Below are 22,833 nucleotides of genomic sequence, written 5' to 3'. Positions count from 1 at the left end.
ATCAGAGATCTCACATGGGGGAGAAGCCGCATTCCTGTCCTGAGTGCGGGAAATGTTTTTCAGAAAAGTCCCATCTTTACACACATCAAAGATCTCACACGGGGCAGAAGCCGTATTCCTGTCCTGAGTGCGGGAAATGTTTTTCACAGAAGGTTAGTCTTTCCACACATCAGAGATCTCACACGGGGGAGAAGCCGTATTCCTGTCCTGAGTGCGGGAAATGTTTTTCAGATAGGTCCCATCTTTATACACATGAGAGATCTCACACGGGGGAGAAGCCGCATTCCTGTCCTGAGTGCGGGAAATGTTTCTCACGGAAGTCCAATCTTTACATACATCAGAGATCTCACACGGGGGAGAAGCCCCATTCCTGTCCTGAGTGCGGGAAATGTTTTTCACGGAAGTCCCATCTTTATAGACATCAGAGATCTCACACAGGGGTGAAGCCGTATTCCTGTCCTGAGTGAGGGAATTGTTCCTCACTGAAGTCCTGTCTTCCTGTACATCAGGGATCCCACACAACCCTTGAGGTGTATTAGTGAGTGTGGGAAATGTCTTGTATATGAATGTTGCTGGACATCAGAGTTCTCATGTGGGGAAGAAGCACACCCTGATATACACCTCAGATATACTCCATGGCTGATCTTTTTTTTTTTAATTCAATAGATTTTTATTAATAATTTTAAAGTTATACAGTAGTAGATAATAAGACAGTGTGGTACATTATACATGAGGTGAAATAGTATACATTTGCGAGTACATAGATAAAGTGGCAGGTAGATAAAATGAACACATATAACAAAGGAAAAAAGTGCGCTACTGAATGTACAATACAATGTGACTAATAAGTGGGTGAAATGTCCCTGGAAAAAAAAAAGGCTGAACAAAGTCCTATCCGGGAGACATTGCAGTGGTTTCCATTAAAAGGTGGCGTTTATTCAGTTAGTGACATACTGACATCAACTTTAAAACAGTTCAAACACACTGCACACTTAAAAATCCTTGAGATTGAAAAAAGCGTGTGTGTAGTGACATCCAGCTTCGGTGCAGACCAATCAGCTGGTGAGCGTGGTGACGTCAGCGATGCTAGGCTCCACTAGGTGGGGAATTCAACGTCCTGGTTCCTGAGTGTCCTGGAGAAGGTAGCACTGGAACAGTCACCTGGATGCAGCGATCGACATCTTCACTGAGTGCCCGACTGACCCCTAGTGGGTCCAACTTTCTGGTAAGCGGCCATCCTTTTCTTGATGCATCAGGATTGATGTTTTCTGCCAGCCAATTCATCTGCAGCAGTACTCATTGAGAAGAGTCAAAGTTCTGTGAATTAACCCTTAGATGTCTCCCGGATAGGACTTTGTTCAGCCTTTTTTTTTCCAGGGACATTTCGCCCACTTATTAGTCACATTGTATTGTACATTCAGTAGCGCACTTTTTTCCCTTGTTATATATGTTGTTTGGAGCCCAATATTAGGCTTCTTTTGTTTTGAGGTGCAGCACTGTCACATTTAAATTTTTCACTACGTATTCACATATTGTTCATTATCACCTTCTAGGGGTATAGCGCGGATTGTCTTTTGCTTTCCAGATAAAATGAACACAGCAAACATTCGCACATATATGATAGAAAAACTCCTAGAGAATTGTAGAGTTAATTCAAAATTGCAACAACAACAGTAAATTGGAGGACTCAATCCTCCCGAACACCCCCAAGGGGACTCGTAGTGTCCAGGAGGTGTCCTCCCCTTCAATGAGTAGTAACTATTCTATAAACAAATAAGTGAAATAAATAAAGTGAAGTATATCATGCCAAGTTATCATACCAGAGATTCCATGGAGCCCAGTGGATCGTATATGTATGTAGAGAATCTAGGGATGATGCTAAAATGTTCTCATACATGTTATGAAGGTTGGTCAGGTCAATAGTGTTGAGCAGAATATGCCATATTCGATTTCGCGATATATCTCGAATATATATTCGAATATTCGAGATATATTCGCTAAATTCGAATATTCGTGATATTTTATCGAAATTAATTGAATGCGATTTTTCGCTATTGCGAATGCGAAAATAATTGCGATTTTTTTTTAATAACTGCGGTAGGAGCGCTCTGATTGGCTTAGAATATTCGTGATATTTTATCGAAATATCGCAACATGCGAATGCGATATTTATTGCGCAATTTCGAGATATGCTGGAGGAGCGCTCTGATTGGCTCAGAATATTCGTGATATTTTATCGAAATATCGCAACATGCGAATGCGATATTTATTGCGCAATTTCGAGATATGCTGGAGGAGCGCTCTGATTGGCTCAGAATATTCGTGATATTTTATCGAAATATCGCAACATGCGAATGCGATATTTATTGCGCAATTTCGAGATATGCTGGAGGAGCGCTCTGATTGGCTCAGAATATTCGTGATATTTTATCGAAATATCGCAACATGCGAATGCGATATTTATTGCGCAATTTCGAGATATGCTGGAGGAGCGCTCTGATTGGCTCAGAATATTCCTGATATTTTATCGAAATATCGCAACATGCGAATGCGAAATTTATTGCAGATATTTCGAAAACTGCTGTAGCAGCACTCTGAAATCGAATATGTATGATATTTTAACCAAAATACATATTGCGATTGCGATTTTTCGATTGCGCATGCGCAATTGCGCGAACAACACGCGACCATTTCCTGGAGCCTTGCCAGTTTCCCAATATTACAGCAACATGGTGGGAAGCAATTTCTCAAAGTCTGAGGAAAAGTTGCTGATTTGTGTAAGTATTTTGACCACTGTTATTTCATCATCTTCAACTGCATTTAAGTCTAGTTTAAAAGTTAGTATATATGATCAGATATTAGTATTTAACCAAAAATGTGTCTCCTGCTTTTACAAAACTACAAGTCCCAGCATGCCTGGACAGCTGCAGACACCCTGGTTGGCAAATGTGTATTTAGGCACTTTTCCTTGTTATTTAGCATAATGAATTTAAAAATTTTTTGGACATAGGACGTATGCGAACGTCCTGACTTCAGTGTCCTCAAGGCCCAAGGACGTTCGAATACATATTGCCCTTTAGATGTTGCAGAACTACAACTTCCAGCATGCCTGGGAATGCTGGCACTTCTAGTATTGTAAGTTCTGCAGGCCCACATTTTTCAGGCCTTTATGCACGGGTCTCTAAACTGTGGCACCCTAGATGCAGCAAAAGTAAAATTCTTAGCATGCACTGAAAGACCGTGGCTGATGGGAGTAGTAGTTTTGCAACAGCTGGAGGTGGACTGGTCTTGAAACCCAGAGTTAGGTAACAAACCCGTAGTGTTTTGCAACCATTCTGCCTCCAGCTGGTTATTTTCTGTTGAAAAGCCTGTGGCGTGCAAAACACAACCCAAAAACTCCACCCGGTGCAAGGAAAAATTTGCACACACCTAAAGAGTGACATCACAAAAAACTGCGACGGTTGCATACGTCAGTGGTCCTCCGAAAAGGTCCCGTCTCTGACCCCCCGGGGCGTTAGGCTCCTAGGCTCCTGACAGGGAAAAGAGTTACTGTGGTCCATACAGCCGAAGCCATATGGACCCATCTCGGTCCAAGCAGCGCAATCAACACGCGAACAACACGCGACCATTTCCTGGAGCCTTGCCAGTTTCCAACTTATGATCGCAGCGCAATCACACAGCAACATGGTTGGAAGCAATTTCACTAAGTCTGAGGAAAAGTTGCTGATTTGTGTAAGTATTTTGACCACTGTTATTTCATCATCTTCAACTGCATTTAAGTCTAGTTTAAAAGTTAGTATATATGATCAGATATTAGTATTTAACCAAAAATGTGTCTCCTGCTTTTACAAAACTACAAGTCCCAGCCCAGCCCAGCATTTAAGTCTAGTTTAAAAGTTAGTATATATGATCATATATTAGTATTTCACAAAAAATGTGTCTCCTGCTTTTACAAAACTACAAGTCCCAGCATGCCTGGACAGCTGCAGACACCCTGGTTGGCAAATGTGTATATTGGCACTTTTCCTTGTTATTTAGCATAATGAATTTAAAAATTTTTTGGACATAGGACGTATGTGAACGTCCTGACTTCAGTGTCCTCAAGGCCCAAGGACGTTCGAATACATATTGCCCTTTAGATGTTGCAGAACTACAACTTCCAGCATGCCTGGGAATGCTGGCACTTCTAGTATTGTAAGTTCTGCAGGCCCCCATTTTTCAGGCCTTTATGCACGGGTCTCTAAACTGTGGCACCCTAAATGCAGCAAAAGTAAAATTCTTAGCATGCACTGACAGACCGTGGCTGATGGGAGTAGTAGTTTTGCAACAGCTGGAGGTGGACTGGTCTTGAAACCCAGAGTTAAGTAACAAACACGTAGTGTTTTGCAACCATTCTGCCTCCAGCTGTTTTTTTCCTGTTGAAAAGCCTGTGGCGTGCAAAACACAACCCAAAAACTCCACCCGGATGCAGTGAAAAATGTGCACACACCTAAAGAGTGACATCACAAAAAACTGCGACTGGTACATACGTCAGTGGTCCTCCGAAAAAGGTCCCGTCTCTGACCCCCCGGGGCGTTAGGCTCCTGACAGGGAAAAGAGTTAGCAACGCATATCTCCCCTATACGTGTATCCTGTGTTGTTAATAATATATTCATAATTATGCAAATGATAATGGCTGCTATATTTATGCAAAAAAGGTGGCGACCGAAATGGCAGGATATAAAATCTTTCATGTTACCCCTGTCATTGATTAATAAGGCGAGAATGCTTCCAATTGTTGAATAGCATACATTTACGTCATATATCCATAAGGCTGTCAACAGAAGTATTACAATATACTTTGTTCTTCATCTTGCAGAAGTTCCTGGAAACAGGATATGATGACCTGCGGCGGCAGCCACAGAAAAGGGCTGTGGTCAGCGCCCTAATCGCTGACTTTGGCGGCCAACATGACCACAAGGCCATTGTTAAGAAGTGGTCTGACCTCAAGAGGCGCCAAATGGGTAATGTCAGACGTCTTCGGGCTAAATATCATCCAGGTAAGTTATTGTTGACAGTTATGTTTTTTTTTAAAAAAGTGTATTTTGTGCGTGAACTCGAAAGAGAGAGGAGCCGGCCTGCAGGAGTTGGGAGGCCTCCCCCAGAGGCAATCTGCCACCTTTCTCCATGCCCCGGTTGGCAATGGCGGGTGTGAGGGGGTCCTCCCAACCCAACCTCGCATAGCACACCCACCAGTGGCGGGGCTGAGACCACCAAACTCAATTCACAGGTAGCCGAGAGCGGGATCCGAACCCCTAGCTGCAGAGGTGAATCAGTTGTCAGTGCAGTGGCAATCGCGTGGAGCCACCGCAGCTCCTTTGGTGACAGTTATGTAAGGTCATATGTAATTCATGTAAGGTCAGATGTTGTTAACCAAGATGCCATGTTGTGCTAACATATATCACCACCGGCCAAGGTATTCATAGTACTGTTGAAAAAAGACATGGGGCAGCAGACAGGAACACAGAAGTTATGTGGGAACATAATTTTCCCATTGCTTTGCATGGGACTTTAAAGAAAAACCCCGACCATGGCAAGTGGGGGTGGGTAAGGTTTAAACCACCTATCCTATGTTTGTGGCTGACATATAAGTAACCTGTGTGCCAAGTTTCATATAAATATCTTTAGCCGTTTGTACGTGATGCTGGAACATACATACATACATACATACATACATTTATGCACACACACACGTTGAGTTTTATATATATAGATTACCACTAAATTCCTGTGTTAGGAGTGGGGTTGTTATAGTAATCCCGTGTGCTCCATCAGGCCCTTTTTTTAACATGAGATGGTCTGAACAAAACAAAGGAGACAAAAACAGCTCATTTTAACATGGTTGCATCCCAGCTCACGCTCAGTCCCCTGTAGTGCCCACAAGACCCTTTAATATAACATTGTCCCATTGGTTAACTGTCTATATAAATCAATTTGTATTCATATACAATACAGCACAGTACACAGAATTTGCATACGTCATTAGAAAACATTTTTATAATATATGAACATTGTGTTATTATAGGAGCTCCAATGCCAGTTGTCCGCGCCAAGCGCAGAAGGCGCCAGGCCGATGAGGAGGAGGAGGAGGATGCGGCAGAGGAGGATGCGGCAGAGGAGGACATGGATGAGGAGGAGCAGCCAGGGCCCTCCCACTCCCCAACCCCAGCTCCTGTTGAGGAGCAAGCTGAGGAGCTTCCCCCCCCCACCACCCCAACTTCTCAAGCAGAAGAGCAGGAGGAAGAGAGCGGTCCTGTGAGCCTCATTCAGGAAGGTAAATATGTGCACAATGATTAATAACATTTCAACAACAAAATGTAGATATAAAAATGGACAACATATAAAGCGCACCTGTCAGATTGTATAACCATAATATGGTATTGATGCTAGAAGTATACAGGTAGTGCATAATTATTAGGCAAGTTGTATTTTTTGAGGATTCATTTTATTATTGAACAACAACCATGTTCTCAATGAACCCCAAAAACTCATTAATATCAAAGCTGAATTTTTTTGGAAGTAGTTTTTAGTTTGTTTTTAGTGTTAGTTATTTTCGGGGGATATCTGTGTGTGCAGGTGACTACTATTACTGTGCAGAATTATTAGGCAACTTAACCAAAAAATAAATAGATAGCCATTTCAATGATTTATTTTTAACAGTGAAACCAATATAACATCTCAACATTCACAAATACACATTTCTGACATTTAAAAACAAAACAAAAACAAATCAGTGACCAATATAGCCACCTTTCTTTGCAAGGACACTCAAAAGCCTGACATCCATGGATTCTGTCAGTGTTTTGATCTGTTCACCATCAACATTGCGTGCAGCAGCAACCACAGCCTGCCAGACACTGTTCAGAGAGGTGTACTGTTTTCCCTCCTTGTAAATCCCACATTTGATGATGGACCACAGGTTCTCAATGGGGTTCAGATCAGGTGAACAAGGAGGCCATGTCATTACTTTTTTTTATTTAATACCCTTTCTTGCCAGCCACGCTGTGGAGTACTTTGACACGTGTGATGGAGCATTGTCCTGCATGAAAATCATGTTTTTCTTGAAGGATGGTGACTTTTTCCTGTACCACTGCTTGAAGAAGGTCTCTTCCATAATCTGGCAGTAGGACTGGGAGTTGAGCTTGACTCCATCCTCAATCCGAAAAGGCCCCACAAGCTCATCTTTGATGATACCAGCCCAAACCAGTACTCCACCACCACCTTGCTGGCGTCTGAGTCGGACTGGAGCTCCCTGCCCTTTACCAATCCAGCCACGGGCTCTTCCATCTGGCCCATCAAGACTCACTCTCATTTCAGCAGTCCATAAAACCTTAGAAAAATCTTTCTTGAGATATTTATTGGCACAGTCTTGACGTTGCAGCTTGTGTGTCTTGTTCAGTGGTCATCGTCTTTCAGCCTTTCTTACCTTGGCCATGTCTCTGGGTATTGCACACCTTGTGCTTTTGGGCACCCCAGTGATGTTGCAGCTCTGAAATATGGCCAATCTTGTGGCAAGTGGCATCTTGGCAGCTGCACGCTTAACTTTTCTCAGTTCATGGGCAGTTATTTTGCACCTTTGTTTTTCCACACGCTTCTTTTGTTTGATGATCACGCTTCAGAAGCTTTGCAACTTTAAGAGTGCTGCATCCCTCTGCTAGATATCTCTCTATTTTGGACTTTTCAGAGTCTGTCAAATCCTTCTTTTGGCCAATTTTGCCAAAGAAAAGGAAATTGACTAATAATTATGCACACCTGATATAGAGTGTTGATGTCATTAGACCACACACCTTCTCATTACAGAGATGTACATTACCTAATATGCCTAATCTGTAGTAGGCTTTCGAGCCTATACAGCTTGGAGTAAGACAACATGCATAAAGAGGATGATGTGGTCCAAATACTCATTTGCCTAATAATTCTGCACTCCCGGGATGTGTTAGACACATAACAAGTGTATACACATGATAATGATTGATTAATAAGCAAAAAAAAATATTTATTTATTTGGTAACGTTATTTGAAATCCAAATGTTTTTTTATTATATCCTAAAAGCATCAAGAGATCTGAAGAGGCAAAATATACTCATTGAAAAGACGCACCAGAAGATCCTTCAGAACCAGCGTAAGATGAGCTACCTCAACCAACAAAATGCTCTGCTAGAGCAGCAGCTATCGGGTCAGATTGCGGAAATGCACCGCATTCAAAAACGGATTGAGAGCTATATTTAAATTTATTTTTGTATTAAAAAAACTTATTTTTTGGAAATGTTTCATTTCTTTTTGAGATAGAGTTGTAGGTTTTTCAACACATCTAACTTCACATCAAACAAATCAACATCAACACATTTAACTTCATAATAAGCAAAAACATTTTATACTATTATTTTATTTAACATTAACCTAGGACAAACTAAAGCACACGACACAGACACGACGAACACAAAATAAACTGTTGAAAAATGAACATAACAAAAGCAACAATATATATATATATATATACAAAGAGAGAGAGAGGGAGAGCAAGAAAGAGAGAGAATGCAGATGAGCTCTTGCAGTCAGCCCAATGGTTGCAGTATAAATGCCGCAAAACAGGGTTTAACATAAGGTTCATTGTTATAGTTACACTTGCTGTTTAGATCCGGTCTGGTAGTCCGGTCTGGTAGCTTGTAGCGGAGGCTGTTGGTGGATCCGCTGTGCCAGAAAGCTCATGAAGCTTTACTCAGCATGGAGGCAGCAGCAGGAGTATTAAAATATAATATAACTAGACAATGCATTTCCTGAGGAAAATGCGAGTGGGAATGCTGAATAGCTTAATTGGTGAGCCCCTTGCCAAAGACATTCACCATAACCACTACACTATCTTTAGGACACACAGCTTCTTTCTCTATCTGCAAAGTATAGAGTATGCTGACTTCCTGGTCGCCCCTCCCCCCTCAATAGGTTTCCCCTCCCCCCCAGGTCAGTGAGGAGGAATATTGCACTGAGGTCAGGAAAGTTATTTATGGAAAGAAATAACATTACAAACGCTTTTAATTCACAGATCTAATACATGATTTAAGCCTCCAAACAAAGCTTAATAAATCCTCAAACGTACATGCAATTGATACAACGACTACACCGTTTGAAATACACGGCCCTTGTAAACGCATCGATATGAAATTTATGTAGATAAACTTAAAAATGTGGCCATTTCTGCGATTTAGAAAAGAGCGTCTTTGTGAGTTCTGCAGCAACATTTTTTAGATAATTTCACATGAGAGTCTATGAGACATAATTTCTGGCTGTTGCTCCAATAATTAAAACTAAAATACGTATCGCAGAATTGGTCACATTGCCATAAACCAGACAAGCATAGCTACGTTTTGATCTAAAAATTGTGTATGAAAAGTAGATCTTGTGGGCGTGAGACCAATTTGTTTCCCCTTTTTGTAAAGATATTTTTAATTACAAAGATCTCCAATGTTAAGGTCACCTGACAGACTCTAAATCCCCTCCATAGGATTACATTATAACCTATTGCATTTTTGTGAAAAATTCGCAAAACGTAAATTGCGTTTTCACCAAAAAATTGTAAACGATAACGATTTGAAAAGTCATAGCCGGATAGCTAAATATTTTGTGACCGCTTTAAAGTTTTTTCAGTGTCTGTAAGTGAAAGTATGAAGTAGCTGAAACTTTTGGCATGGCATGTGAATTCAAAGGGGAAAAGGATGTTCTCATTGACTTCAATGTTTAAAAAAAGGGTCTAAAAGCTTAAAATTTATAAAAGTGTAAAAAGTAGAAAAAAACTTGAAGAAGTCCCATCATTAGCTGAACGAGACGAACATTTTTACAGTTGAATGGTCTCAATAGTTGAAAGTATGCCGAAGTTACGCAGAACCAAAAAACTTAAGGAATAATAAGATTACTAAATTTACGGATATCAATACTGGAAATGTTTATTAAAGCATTCACACTAATTAAGATTAATACATTTACGGGTATCCATACTAGGAATGCTTATTAAAGCATTCCCACTAAGTATCACACAGGCATGATTTACAAGCAGTAGTGGTAATAGTAATACATAGCATAAAAACACTTGGGGAATACTTTACAGCATCAGTAGTGGTCATAGTAGTCAATAGTGTACCAAAAAATTGGGACACAGGTGTCTTGACTGAGCTGTAATAGTAGTAGTAGACATTGACAATACAGTGTCAAATCACTCGGGCAAGAGGTGCCATGATGAACAGCAGTCTTAATAAGAGTATATAGGGTGTGAAATAACTGCTGACATAGGTGTCTTGACTGGGCAGCAGAAGCAGCAGTAGTAGTATTAACAGTAGTAGTTGATACAGAGTCATATCACATGGGCAGGAGGTGCCATCATGAACAGCAGTAGGAATAGGAGTATATAGAGTGTCAAATAACTGCTGACATAGGTGTATTGACTGGGCAGCAGCAGCAGAAGCAGCAGTAGTATTAACAGTAGTAGTTGATACAGAGTCATATCACATGGGCAGGAGGTGCCATCATGAACAGCAGTAGGAATAGGAGTATATAGAGTGTCAAATAACTGCTGACATAGGTGTCTTGACTGGGCAGCAGCAGCAGAAGCAGCAGTAGTATTAACAGTAGTAGTTGATACAGAGTCATATCACATGGGCAGGAGGTGCCATCATGAACAGCAGTAGGAATAGGAGTATATAGAGTGTCAAATAACTGCTGACATAGGTGTCTTGACTGGGCAGCAGCAGCAGCAGAAGCAGCAGCAGTAGTATTAACAGTAGTAGTTGATACAGAGTCATATCACATGGGCAGGAGGTGCCATGATGAACAGCAGTAGGAATAGGAGTATATAGAGTGTCAAATAACTGCTGACATAGGTGTCTTGACTGGGCAGCAGCAGCAGAAGCAGCAGTAGTATTAACAGTAGTAGTTGATACAGAGTCATATCACATGGGCAGGAGGTGCCATCATGAACAGCAGTAGGAATAGGAGTATATAGAGTGTCAAATAACTGCTGACATAGGTGTCTTGACTGGGCAGCAGCAGCAGCAGAAGCAGCAGCAGTAGTATTAACAGTAGTAGTTGATACAGAGTCATATCACATGGGCAGGAGGTGCCATGATGAACAGCAGTAGGAATAGGAGTATATAGAGTGTCAAATAACTGCTGACATAGGTGTCTTGACTGGGCAGCAGCAGCAGAAGCAGCAGTAGTATTAACAGTAGTAGTTGATACAGAGTCATATCACATGGGCAGGAGGTGCCATCATGAACAGCAGTAGGAATAGGAGTATATAGAGTGTCAAATAACTGCTGACATAGGTGTCTTGACTGGGCAGCAGCAGCAGAAGCAGCAGTAGTATTAACAGTAGTAGTTGATACAGAGTCATATCACATGGGCAGGAGGTGCCATCATGAACAGCAGTAGGAATAGGAGTATATAGAGTGTCAAATAACTGCTGACATAGGTGTCTTGACTGGGCAGCAGCAGCAGCAGAAGCAGCAGCAGTAGTATTAACAGTAGTAGTTGATACAGAGTCATATCACATGGGCAGGAGGTGCCATGATGAACAGCAGTAGGAATAGGAGTATATAGAGTGTCAAATAACTGCTGACATAGGTGTCTTGACTGGGCAGCAGCAGCAGAAGCAGCAGTAGTATTAACAGTAGTAGTTGATACAGAGTCATATCACATGGGCAGGAGGTGCCATCATGAACAGCAGTAGGAATAGGAGTATATAGAGTGTCAAATAACTGCTGACATAGGTGTCTTGACTGGGCAGCAGCAGCAGCAGAAGCAGCAGCAGTAGTATTAACAGTAGTAGTTGATACAGAGTCATATCACATGGGCAGGAGGTGCCATGATGAACAGCAGTAGGAATAGGAGTATATAGAGTGTCAAATAACTGCTGACATAGGTGTCTTGACTGGGCAGCAGCAGCAGAAGCAGCAGTAGTATTAACAGTAGTAGTTGATACAGAGTCATATCACATGGGCAGGAGGTGCCATCATGAACAGCAGTAGGAATAGGAGTATATAGAGTGTCAAATAACTGCTGACATAGGTGTCTTGACTGGGCAGCAGCAGCAGAAGCAGCAGTAGTATTAACAGTAGTAGTTGATACAGAGTCATATCACATGGGCAGGAGGTGCCATCATGAACAGCAGTAGGAATAGGAGTATATAGAGTGTCAAATAACTGCTGACATAGGTGTATTGACTGGGCAGCAGCAGCAGAAGCAGCAGTAGTATTAACAGTAGTAGTTGATACAGAGTCATATCACATGGGCAGGAGGTGCCATCATGAACAGCAGTAGGAATAGGAGTATATAGAGTGTCAAATAACTGCTGACATAGGTGTCTTGACTGGGCAGCAGCAGCAGAAGCAGCAGTAGTATTAACAGTAGTAGTTGATACAGAGTCATATCACATGGGCAGGAGGTGCCATCATGAACAGCAGTAGGAATAGGAGTATATAGAGTGTCAAATAACTGCTGACATAGGTGTCTTGACTGGGCAGCAGCAGCAGAAGCAGCAGTAGTATTAACAGTAGTAGTTGATACAGAGTCATATCACATGGGCAGGAGGTGCCATGATGAACAGCAGTAGGAATAGGAGTATATAGAGTGTCAAATAACTGCTGACATAGGTGTCTTGACTGGGCAGCAGCAGCAGAAGCAGCAGTAGTATTAACAGTAGTAGTTGATACAGAGTCATATCACATGGGCAGGAGGTGCCATCATGAACAGCAGTAGGAATAGGAGTATATAGAGTGTCAAATAACTGCTGACATAGGTGTCTTGACTGGGCAGCAGCAGCAGCAGAAGCAGCAGCAGTAGTATTAACAGTAGTAGTTGATACAGAGTCATATCACATGGGCAGGAGGTGCCATGATGAACAGCAGTAGGAATAGGAGTATATAGAGTGTCAAATAACTGCTGACATAGGTGTCTTGACTGGGCAGCAGCAGCAGAAGCAGCAGTAGTATTAACAGTAGTAGTTGATACAGAGTCATATCACATGGGCAGGAGGTGCCATCATGAACAGCAGTAGGAATAGGAGTATATAGAGTGTCAAATAACTGCTGACATAGGTGTATTGACTGGGCAGCAGCAGCAGAAGCAGCAGTAGTATTAACAGTAGTAGTTGATACAGAGTCATATCACATGGGCAGGAGGTGCCATCATGAACAGCAGTAGGAATAGGAGTATATAGAGTGTCAAATAACTGCTGACATAGGTGTATTGACTGGGCAGCAGCAGCAGAAGCAGCAGTAGTATTAACAGTAGTAGTTGATACAGAGTCATATCACATGGGCAGGAGGTGCCATGATGAACAGCAGTAGGAATAGGAGTATATAGAGTGTCAAATAACTGCTGACATAGGTGTCTTGACTGGGCAGCAGCAGCAGAAGCAGCAGTAGTATTAACAGTAGTAGTTGATACAGAGTCATATCACATGGGCAGGAGGTGCCATCATGAACAGCAGTAGGAATAGGAGTATATAGAGTGTCAAATAACTGCTGACATAGGTGTCTTGACTGGGCAGCAGCAGCAGCAGAAGCAGCAGCAGTAGTATTAACAGTAGTAGTTGATACAGAGTCATATCACATGGGCAGGAGGTGCCATGATGAACAGCAGTAGGAATAGGAGTATATAGAGTGTCAAATAACTGCTGACATAGGTGTCTTGACTGGGCAGCAGCAGCAGAAGCAGCAGTAGTATTAACAGTAGTAGTTGATACAGAGTCATATCACATGGGCAGGAGGTGCCATCATGAACAGCAGTAGGAATAGGAGTATATAGAGTGTCAAATAACTGCTGACATAGGTGTATTGACTGGGCAGCAGCAGCAGAAGCAGCAGTAGTATTAACAGTAGTAGTTGATACAGAGTCATATCACATGGGCAGGAGGTGCCATCATGAACAGCAGTAGGAATAGGAGTATATAGAGTGTCAAATAACTGCTGACATAGGTGTCTTGACTGGGCAGCAGCAGCAGAAGCAGCAGTAGTATTAACAGTAGTAGTTGATACAGAGTCATATCACATGGGCAGGAGGTGCCATCATGAACAGCAGTAGGAATAGGAGTATATAGAGTGTCAAATAACTGCTGACATAGGTGTCTTGACTGGGCAGCAGCAGCAGAAGCAGCAGTAGTATTAACAGTAGTAGTTGATACAGAGTCATATCACATGGGCAGGAGGTGCCATGATGAACAGCAGTAGGAATAGGAGTATATAGAGTGTCAAATAACTGCTGACATAGGTGTCTTGACTGGGCAGCAGCAGCAGAAGCAGCAGTAGTATTAACAGTAGTAGTTGATACAGAGTCATATCACATGGGCAGGAGGTGCCATCATGAACAGCAGTAGGAATAGGAGTATATAGAGTGTCAAATAACTGCTGACATAGGTGTCTTGACTGGGCAGCAGCAGCAGCAGAAGCAGCAGCAGTAGTATTAACAGTAGTAGTTGATACAGAGTCATATCACATGGGCAGGAGGTGCCATGATGAACAGCAGTAGGAATAGGAGTATATAGAGTGTCAAATAACTGCTGACATAGGTGTCTTGACTGGGCAGCAGCAGCAGAAGCAGCAGTAGTATTAACAGTAGTAGTTGATACAGAGTCATATCACATGGGCAGGAGGTGCCATCATGAACAGCAGTAGGAATAGGAGTATATAGAGTGTCAAATAACTGCTGACATAGGTGTATTGACTGGGCAGCAGCAGCAGAAGCAGCAGTAGTATTAACAGTAGTAGTTGATACAGAGTCATATCACATGGGCAGGAGGTGCCATCATGAACAGCAGTAGGAATAGGAGTATATAGAGTGTCAAATAACTGCTGACATAGGTGTATTGACTGGGCAGCAGCAGCAGAAGCAGCAGTAGTATTAACAGTAGTAGTTGATACAGAGTCATATCACATGGGCAGGAGGTGCCATGATGAACAGCAGTAGGAATAGGAGTATATAGAGTGTCAAATAACTGCTGACATAGGTGTCTTGACTGGGCAGCAGCAGCAGAAGCAGCAGTAGTATTAACAGTAGTAGTTGATACAGAGTCATATCACATGGGCAGGAGGTGCCATCATGAACAGCAGTAGGAATAGGAGTATATAGAGTGTCAAATAACTGCTGACATAGGTGTCTTGACTGGGCAGCAGCAGCAGCAGAAGCAGCAGCAGTAGTATTAACAGTAGTAGTTGATACAGAGTCATATCACATGGGCAGGAGGTGCCATGATGAACAGCAGTAGGAATAGGAGTATATAGAGTGTCAAATAACTGCTGACATAGGTGTCTTGACTGGGCAGCAGCAGCAGAAGCAGCAGTAGTATTAACAGTAGTAGTTGATACAGAGTCATATCACATGGGCAGGAGGTGCCATCATGAACAGCAGTAGGAATAGGAGTATATAGAGTGTCAAATAACTGCTGACATAGGTGTCTTGACTGGGCAGCAGCAGCAGCAGAAGCAGCAGTAGTAGTATTAACAGTAGTAGTTGATACAGAGTCATATCACATGGGCAGGAGTTGCCATGATGTACAGCAGTCTTAATAAGAGTATATAGGGTGTGAAATAACTGCTGACATAATTGTCTTGACTGATCCAAAGGAGTCATGGGAGAAAATCATGTGGTCAGATGAGACTATAATATAATTTTTTGATCATAATTTCACTAACCGTGTTCGGAGGAAGAATAATGATGAGTACCATGCCAAGAACGCCATCCCTAATGTGAAGCATGGGGGTGGTAGCATCATGCTTTGGTGGTGTTTTTCTGCACATGGGACAGGGTGACTGCACTGTATTAAGGAGAGGATGACCGGGGCCATGTATTGCAAGATTTTGGGCAACAACCTCCTTCCCTGAGTTAGAGCTTTGAAGATGGGTCGAGGCTGGGTCTTCCAACATGAGAATGACCCAAAGCACACAGCCAGGATAACCAAGGATTGGCTCTGTAAGGAGCATATCAAGGTTCTGGCGTGGCCTAGCCAGTCTCCAGACCTAAACCCAATAGAGAATCTTTGGAGGGAGCTCAAACTCCGTGTTTCTCAGCGATAGCCCAGAAACATGACTGATGTAGAGAAGATCTGTGTGGAGGAGTGGGCCAAAATCCCTCCTCCAGTGTGTGCAAAGCTGGTGTAAAACTACAAGAAATTTTTGACCGCTGTAATTGCAAAGAAAGCCTACTGTACCAAATATTAACATTGATTTTCTCTGATGTTGAAATAGTTATATTCAGCACTGTAAATACATCAGGTCCGGGGCTTCATCAGGGAATGCATGGCAAGGGACCCTTCAGCGCCCTGAACCGACGACGGGTGCCAGAAAGTCACCGCCGATCCAGGACTCATTCATCTTTATGAATGTGAGTCTGTCCACGGACTCTGTGGACAGACGGGTCCTCTTGTCCGTGACCACCCCACCTGCCGCGCTGAATGTCCGCTCAGATAGTACGCTGGAGGGGGGGCAAGACAATAACTCCAGCGCATACTGAGCGAGCTCGCGGCAGGTGTCCAATCTGGCAACCCAGTACTACATGGCGTCCGTCGGTGCTCATACTGTCAGAAGCACCGACGGACGCCATGTAGTCTGCCACCATGTGGGCCAGCCGCTGGTGGTGACTGCTGCTGCTGCTGCTGGTGGTGGTACTGGGTCGCTCGGTTTGGAAGAACATCCTCATCTCTTCCATTAGGTCCCCTGCTCGGCTGCAGCTGGGTGCAGCCACCTGCTGGGTGAGATGAGGGGGGACAACTGGAGGCCGGGGAGTTGCCTGCTCCAACCGTCTGACAATGGCTGCCTGCAGTTCCTCCATCCGGTGCTGCCTCCGGCTGGCTGGGATGAACTGCTCCAGTTTCCCCTTGCACCTGGGATCCAAAAGGGTGGCCATCCAGAAATCATCCCTCGTCTTGATGGTCTTAACCCGGGGGTCCCTCCTGAGGCATCTGAGCATGTGGGCAGCCATGGGGAAGAGCACAGCCCGCTGTGACTCCTCAATGCTGGCCAGGTGAATGAGGTGCGACTCTTCTTCCCTGAGGCGCTGCTGGTCAAACTCAGACATGCCCAACCCCCGGACTATCGGTGCCCCCAACACCGGCTCTCCCTCCTGACCAGGCCCTGACTCCGGGACGACACCAGCAACCACCTCCTCCTCCTCTTCATCATCATCCTCCTCCTCCTCCTCCTCCTCCTGGTCCTGGCCCTGGTCTCGGTGGAGCATTGCTGACTCCTCCTGCTCCACCAAGGCACTCTCCCCAGCCTCGAGCAGGCGATCTAGTGTCCTCTCCAGCATGAACAGTATTGGCAGCACGCTATTGAGGCCAATTTGCTCACTGCTGACCATCTTGGTCGCCTGCTCGAAGGAGGACAACACTTGGCAGACCTGGTTTATCTGCCCCCACTGCGCACAGGCGATGAAAGGGAGTTGTGGTGAAGCCCTCTGAGTGCCTAGTTCCATCAGGTACTCCCTCACCGCCCTTTGCTGCTCCCACAACCTCTTCAGCATGTGGAGGGTGGAGTTCCACCGCGTCACACTGTCCACAATCAGCCTGTGAAGGGGCAGATTGTACTTCCGCTGCAATTTGGACAGGGACGCGGTAGCGGTTGGGGAGCGCCTGAAGTGGCTGGCAATCCTACGCGCCTTTGCCACAATGTCACTCAACCCTGGATAAGTGCGCAGGAACTTCTGCACCACCAGGTTGAGGACATGTGCCAGACAGGGCACGTGCGTCAGACTGCCAGCATGGAGGGCGGCGAGTAGGTTGCTGCCGTTATCGCAGACAACCATACCTGGCTGGAGCCTTCGGGGTGTCAGCCACTTCTGGACCTGAGCTTGAAGTGCTTTCAGCACTTCTTCTGCAGTGTGTCTCCGGTCCCCTAAACTAACAAGCTGGAGCACGGCCTGACAGCGCACGTGCCCCACACTTGAGTAGCTACGGGGGCGCTTGCTGGGAGGCTCAGCAGCTGCGGAGACAGTGGCTTGAGGGAGACCAGCAGTTCTCCCCTGGACACCCCGGGGCGGCACCACAAGATCGGTTGCCGACGATCCCTCACCGACGCCTCGGAGGGAAACCCAATGGGCCGTGAAGCTGATGTAGCGTCCCTGCCCATGCCTGCTGGTCCAGCCATCCATTGTCAGATGAACCCTGTCGCTGACAGCGTGATCCAGCGACAGGGTTACATTCTGAACAATGTGCTGGTGTAGGGCAGGGACACCAGTCCTGGCAAAGAAATGGCGGCTGGGGACACGCCATTGGGGTTGGGCCTGCTCCAACATCTGCCTGAAGGGGTTGCTGTCAACTATGTTGAAGGGCAGCAGATGTTGGGCAATAACCCTTGCCAGGAGCCCATTGAGGGAACGCACACGTCGGTCTCCAGGGGGGAAGGGAGTGGTGCGGTCAAAGGCGTCTGAAATCGACGCCTGGCGCCGGACGGCAGTGCGGGACACAGACGTGGAGGGTGCTGTGGAAGTAGAGGTCTGGCTGCCGGTACCAGTACCTCTACTAGAGGGAGCGGGGGGGCATGACCTGCTGGAAACAGATGAAGATGTGGCAGGGGCTGCTGTACCCTGCTCACTTGTGGTGGTGGCGCTGCTACCACCACCACGCTTCATCTCCTCATACAACGCCCAGTGGTTTATCCTGAGGTGCTGGTTCAGGGCTGTGGTACCCACCCGAGCCAAACACTTCCCTCTCTTCACCCTCACTTTACAAATCCGGCAGATGGCCACGGTAGGGTTGTCTGCCACCAGGGTAAAGAAATTCCAGACAGGTGACTTCAGCACCGCCCTCCTGTCAGATGGGGTGACGCTTACTTGCACCTGCTGGGATTCGGTGCGCACAGGTGGAGCTGCCTGCTGCTGCTGCTGCTGCTGCTGCTCCTCCTCCTGACACCTCCTGCTGCCATCACCAGTGGAGACCCTGACGATGGTCTCCCTGGTGGTGACCTGGCGCACCGTTTCACCAGGGTGCCTACCTTCCCCGTCGTCACTGACGTAGTGAGCCGACGCGTCAGATGGCAACCATGATGGGTCACCCTCTTCGCCCCCAGAGATGTCAGACCAAGGGCTGAGATGTGTTGGTCTGAGGGAACCACGTGACATGGAGCCTCTAGCCTGGCTCCGCTGTCCCCTCACCCACGCCTGGGTCTGACTAGGTGCTGCTGTTTCCTGCACCAAAACAGCAGCACCAGTTTGAAGGGATGTCTCTGGGATACTGCCAGCAGGTATCCCATCCTCCTCATCCATCCCTTCAAAAAGGTCCTGACCATCAGGACAGAGCTGGAGGTCTGCCTGATGCATGGCCTCCCCCAAGAGATCCCTATCACTGTCGCTGTCGAACAGTAAGATGCTGGACTCTTGGGGGCTGGGGGGGGGGTAGTACAGGCAACGGTGTAATGGTGGTACTACTGTGAGTCGGGACCGACGACTCAGTGGCACTGCTGTGCCCCATGTAGTCCACCACTACTTGAGCCTGAGATGGCAATATCGGGCGGCTGCCCGATGGGAAGAACTCCCGGATCAGGCGTACTCCCCTTGCACCCGATCCTCTACCACTAGTAGGGGCACGAGAGGTACCCCGTGCTGGCAGCGATCCAGCACTGGGAGTAACTCCCCTACCCCTACTGCCACGGCCACGGATGCCGCTCATAATTGCTGATATGTGTGTGGGGGGGTTAAACTTTATTGGGGGGGAAAATGTGAACAAAATGTGTTTTTGTGTTTTTTTTACAAGACAGGCACGCAGACAAAGACGTACACAGACAGCTACTAAACTATAAGAAAAGTAGTACACCAGACAAGGACTACAAAATTAAAGAAAAAAAAAAAAAGCACTAAACAAACACTAACTTTTTTTTTTTTTTTTTTTTTAAACACAAAACACAGACACTAAACACACACTAAGCTAAGCTAGATGAAATAAATGTACACTAACAGTGTGTACACTTACTACACAAAATTTAACTAAACTGAACACAAAACTTAGCTTTTATAAAAGCTCTTTAGGGAAAACTAAACAAAATTTGAACTGAGATGCCTATCAAATATCACTGAACAGTGAACCTGCAAGATCTGACAGTAACACAAGATGAACAAAACTTAGCTTTTAGAAAAGCTCTTTTATAAAGCTCAGATCAATATGTGTTCTGAAATCTCTTGCAAATATAACTGAACAGGGAGGATTGCAGGATCAAACAGTAACACAAATGAAAAAAACAGCACAAAACAGCACAAAACGTAGCTTTGAAAAAAGCTCTTGGGTCTATTGCTTTGAAAAAAAGCAGTTGATATACTGGAAAAGATCCACTGGAATCACTAAATAGCAATGCTGGTGATGATCTAAATCAATCAAGAACAAAGACACAGGAAACCAGGAAACCAGGAACACAGAAACAGCCTCCACACTCTATAGCAAGCTTCTGAATCTGCAATGAAATGGTGCTGGGAGTGAGCTTATATAATGTCCATGCAGGCAGGTTCCTATTGGTTGCTAACCTGTGACGAGTGTGGAAGGAGAACTCTGATTGGCTCTGATGCAAAAGGGCGGAGCAAATAATCGCGCAATATTCCTATTGCCGAATATTCGCATTGCGAATATTCGGCAATATAAAATGATCGCTTCAGCTACTCGGCCCAATGGCTCTAATCATACCAGCAATGCTTTCAGACGTCTATGGAGATCACTAGGATGTGATCTGTTTTAAAAATGAAACTGTAAAAATCGCTCTGATGCGGAAGATCGGGGCGAGGAAAATAATCGCGCGATATTGCGTTTGCCGAATAATCGCATTGCGATCTTTCTGGAAAATTCAATGAACGCTTCAGCTACTCGGCCCAGGGTCTCTAATGATACCAGCAATGCTTTTAGACGTCGATGGAGATATCTAGGATGTGATCTGATTCCAAAAAAAATTGTAAAAAATCGAATATTCGGAATTGCGAATATTCACCGCGAATTTCGAAATATAGCGCGATTTCTCGAATATGCTATATTCGAGTCGAATATTCGCAATGCGAATATTCGTGAGCAACACTACAGGTCAATAGCATCATTGGGAGATGGCGGATTAGAGTCTTTCCACTTTCTCGTGATCGATAGTCTAGCCGCCAAGAGTAAGTGAGTTATAGTTCTTCGTAGATTGGCTTGGAATTTGTCAATCCCCAGAGATAGTAGTGCTAAGGCTGGATCAGTTGTTACCTGCGTCAAGTCAGAAATTATAGTGAACATTTTTTCCCAATAGGTGGTGAGTTTGAGGCAACTCCACAATATATTCAATATGTCTCCTTTGGCGTGGCATAGCCTCCAACATGTGTTAGGGGTTTGGGAATCGAATTTGGACATTACCACTGGTGTAAGATACCAATGCAGGGTAATTTTGGTCGATAATTCCCATAGGGAGGTGCAGTTAGAAGCAGATTGATTGGCTTTACAAGCCATGTGCCATTGGTCATCTGTAAAAGAACACTGTAGGTCTCTTTCCCAAAGTAGATGGGAAGAAGATTTAGTGAAAATACGCTTTTGTTGTAACCGATTATAAAATAAGGAAATGCCTTTTTTCTGTTGCACTGGAGAGGTCAAGAAGGCCCAAGCCAATGAGTGAATGTACTGACATAAATTGCCCAATTTTTGTAAATAATGTACTATCTGTGCATATTGGAAGTAGCTGGTGTGAGGTAGGTCAAATTCGGACTGTACAGATTGGAAGGATTTAAGCCTACCGTTCGAGTATAACTCGTGTATATAAGTGATGCCCCTTCCGCTCCAAGAAGCAATCGAACATGTTCAATGATAAGGTGCAATGCTTGGAAAGGGATCTTAACACTGACGTTAGGATCTGTGGGCCAGATTCACATAGAAATGGATCGGCGCAGTGTATCAGAGACGCTACGCTGCCGTAACTTTTCCGGCTTTGATTCGAATCCTGAAAGATTGCGCGCCGAAAGTTACGGCGGCGTAGTGTATTTCTGGCGGCGGAATTCAAATTGGCGATTAGGGGGCATGATTCATTTAAATGAAGCGCGTCCCCGCAGCGATTGAACTGCGCATGCTCCGTTTCGAAATTTCCCGCCGTGCTTTGCGCGAAATGACGTCGCAACAACGTCATTTTTTTAACTTAGACATGACTTACGTCCATCCCTATTCACGGACGACTTACTCAAAAAATAAAAAAAATTCAAATTTCGACGCGGGAACGACGGCCATACTTAACATGGCAAGTCTATCTATACGCCGCAAAATAGCAGCCTTTACACCGGAAAGAGATGACATAAGAGAATGCGACGGCCGCGCGTACGTTTGTGGATCGTCTGAAAAAGCTCGTTTGCATACCCGACGCGGACGCCAAAATATTGCATCTACGATCCGAAGGCGTACGAAGCCGTACGCCTGTCGGATCGAACTCAGATGCCGTTGTATCTTGGTTTGAGGATTCAAACTAAAGATACGACGCGGGTAATTTGAAAGTACGCCGGCGTATCAGTAGATACGCCAGCGTACTCTCTCTCTGAATCTGGCCCTGTGAGTTTAGTGGGTGCAAAAAATTTAAGCCACGTTTTAATGAAAATTACCATTGTGGGAGGCAAATGCGTTGGGATTTTAACTCCCAATATGGCCCCAAATAACCATAGATTGGCTGGACCGTATTTTCAGTAACTGGATTCAATAAGTCCCCATTGTGTAGTAGGAGTAGAGTTAAACCATTCCTTCATTTGTGTCAAAATGGAGGCATAATAATAATCCTGGAAATCTATGTAGCCTACTCCCCCGTAGAGTCTATGTTTAATTAATTTGTTATGAGT

The 22,833-nt window shown here is 44.7% G+C and overlaps 1 long non-coding RNA gene across 1 annotated transcript; it reads left to right on the top strand.

The window, feature by feature from the left end:
• Positions 1 to 615: 615 nt before the first annotated feature.
• LOC120921791 lies at positions 616 to 21,446 on the top strand. The gene is made up of 2 exons (XR_005744979.1): positions 616 to 1,915; positions 21,074 to 21,446. It is a non-coding gene; the product is annotated as an uncharacterized LOC120921791 (long non-coding RNA).
• The last annotated feature ends 1,387 nt before the right edge of the window (positions 21,447 to 22,833 follow it).

The sequence above is a fragment of the Rana temporaria genome (assembly GCF_905171775.1).
Source record: "Rana temporaria chromosome 4 unlocalized genomic scaffold, aRanTem1.1 chr4r, whole genome shotgun sequence".
NCBI classification, from domain to species: domain Eukaryota; kingdom Metazoa; phylum Chordata; class Amphibia; order Anura; family Ranidae; genus Rana; species Rana temporaria.
This window is presented reverse-complemented; position numbering and strand designations above follow the sequence as displayed.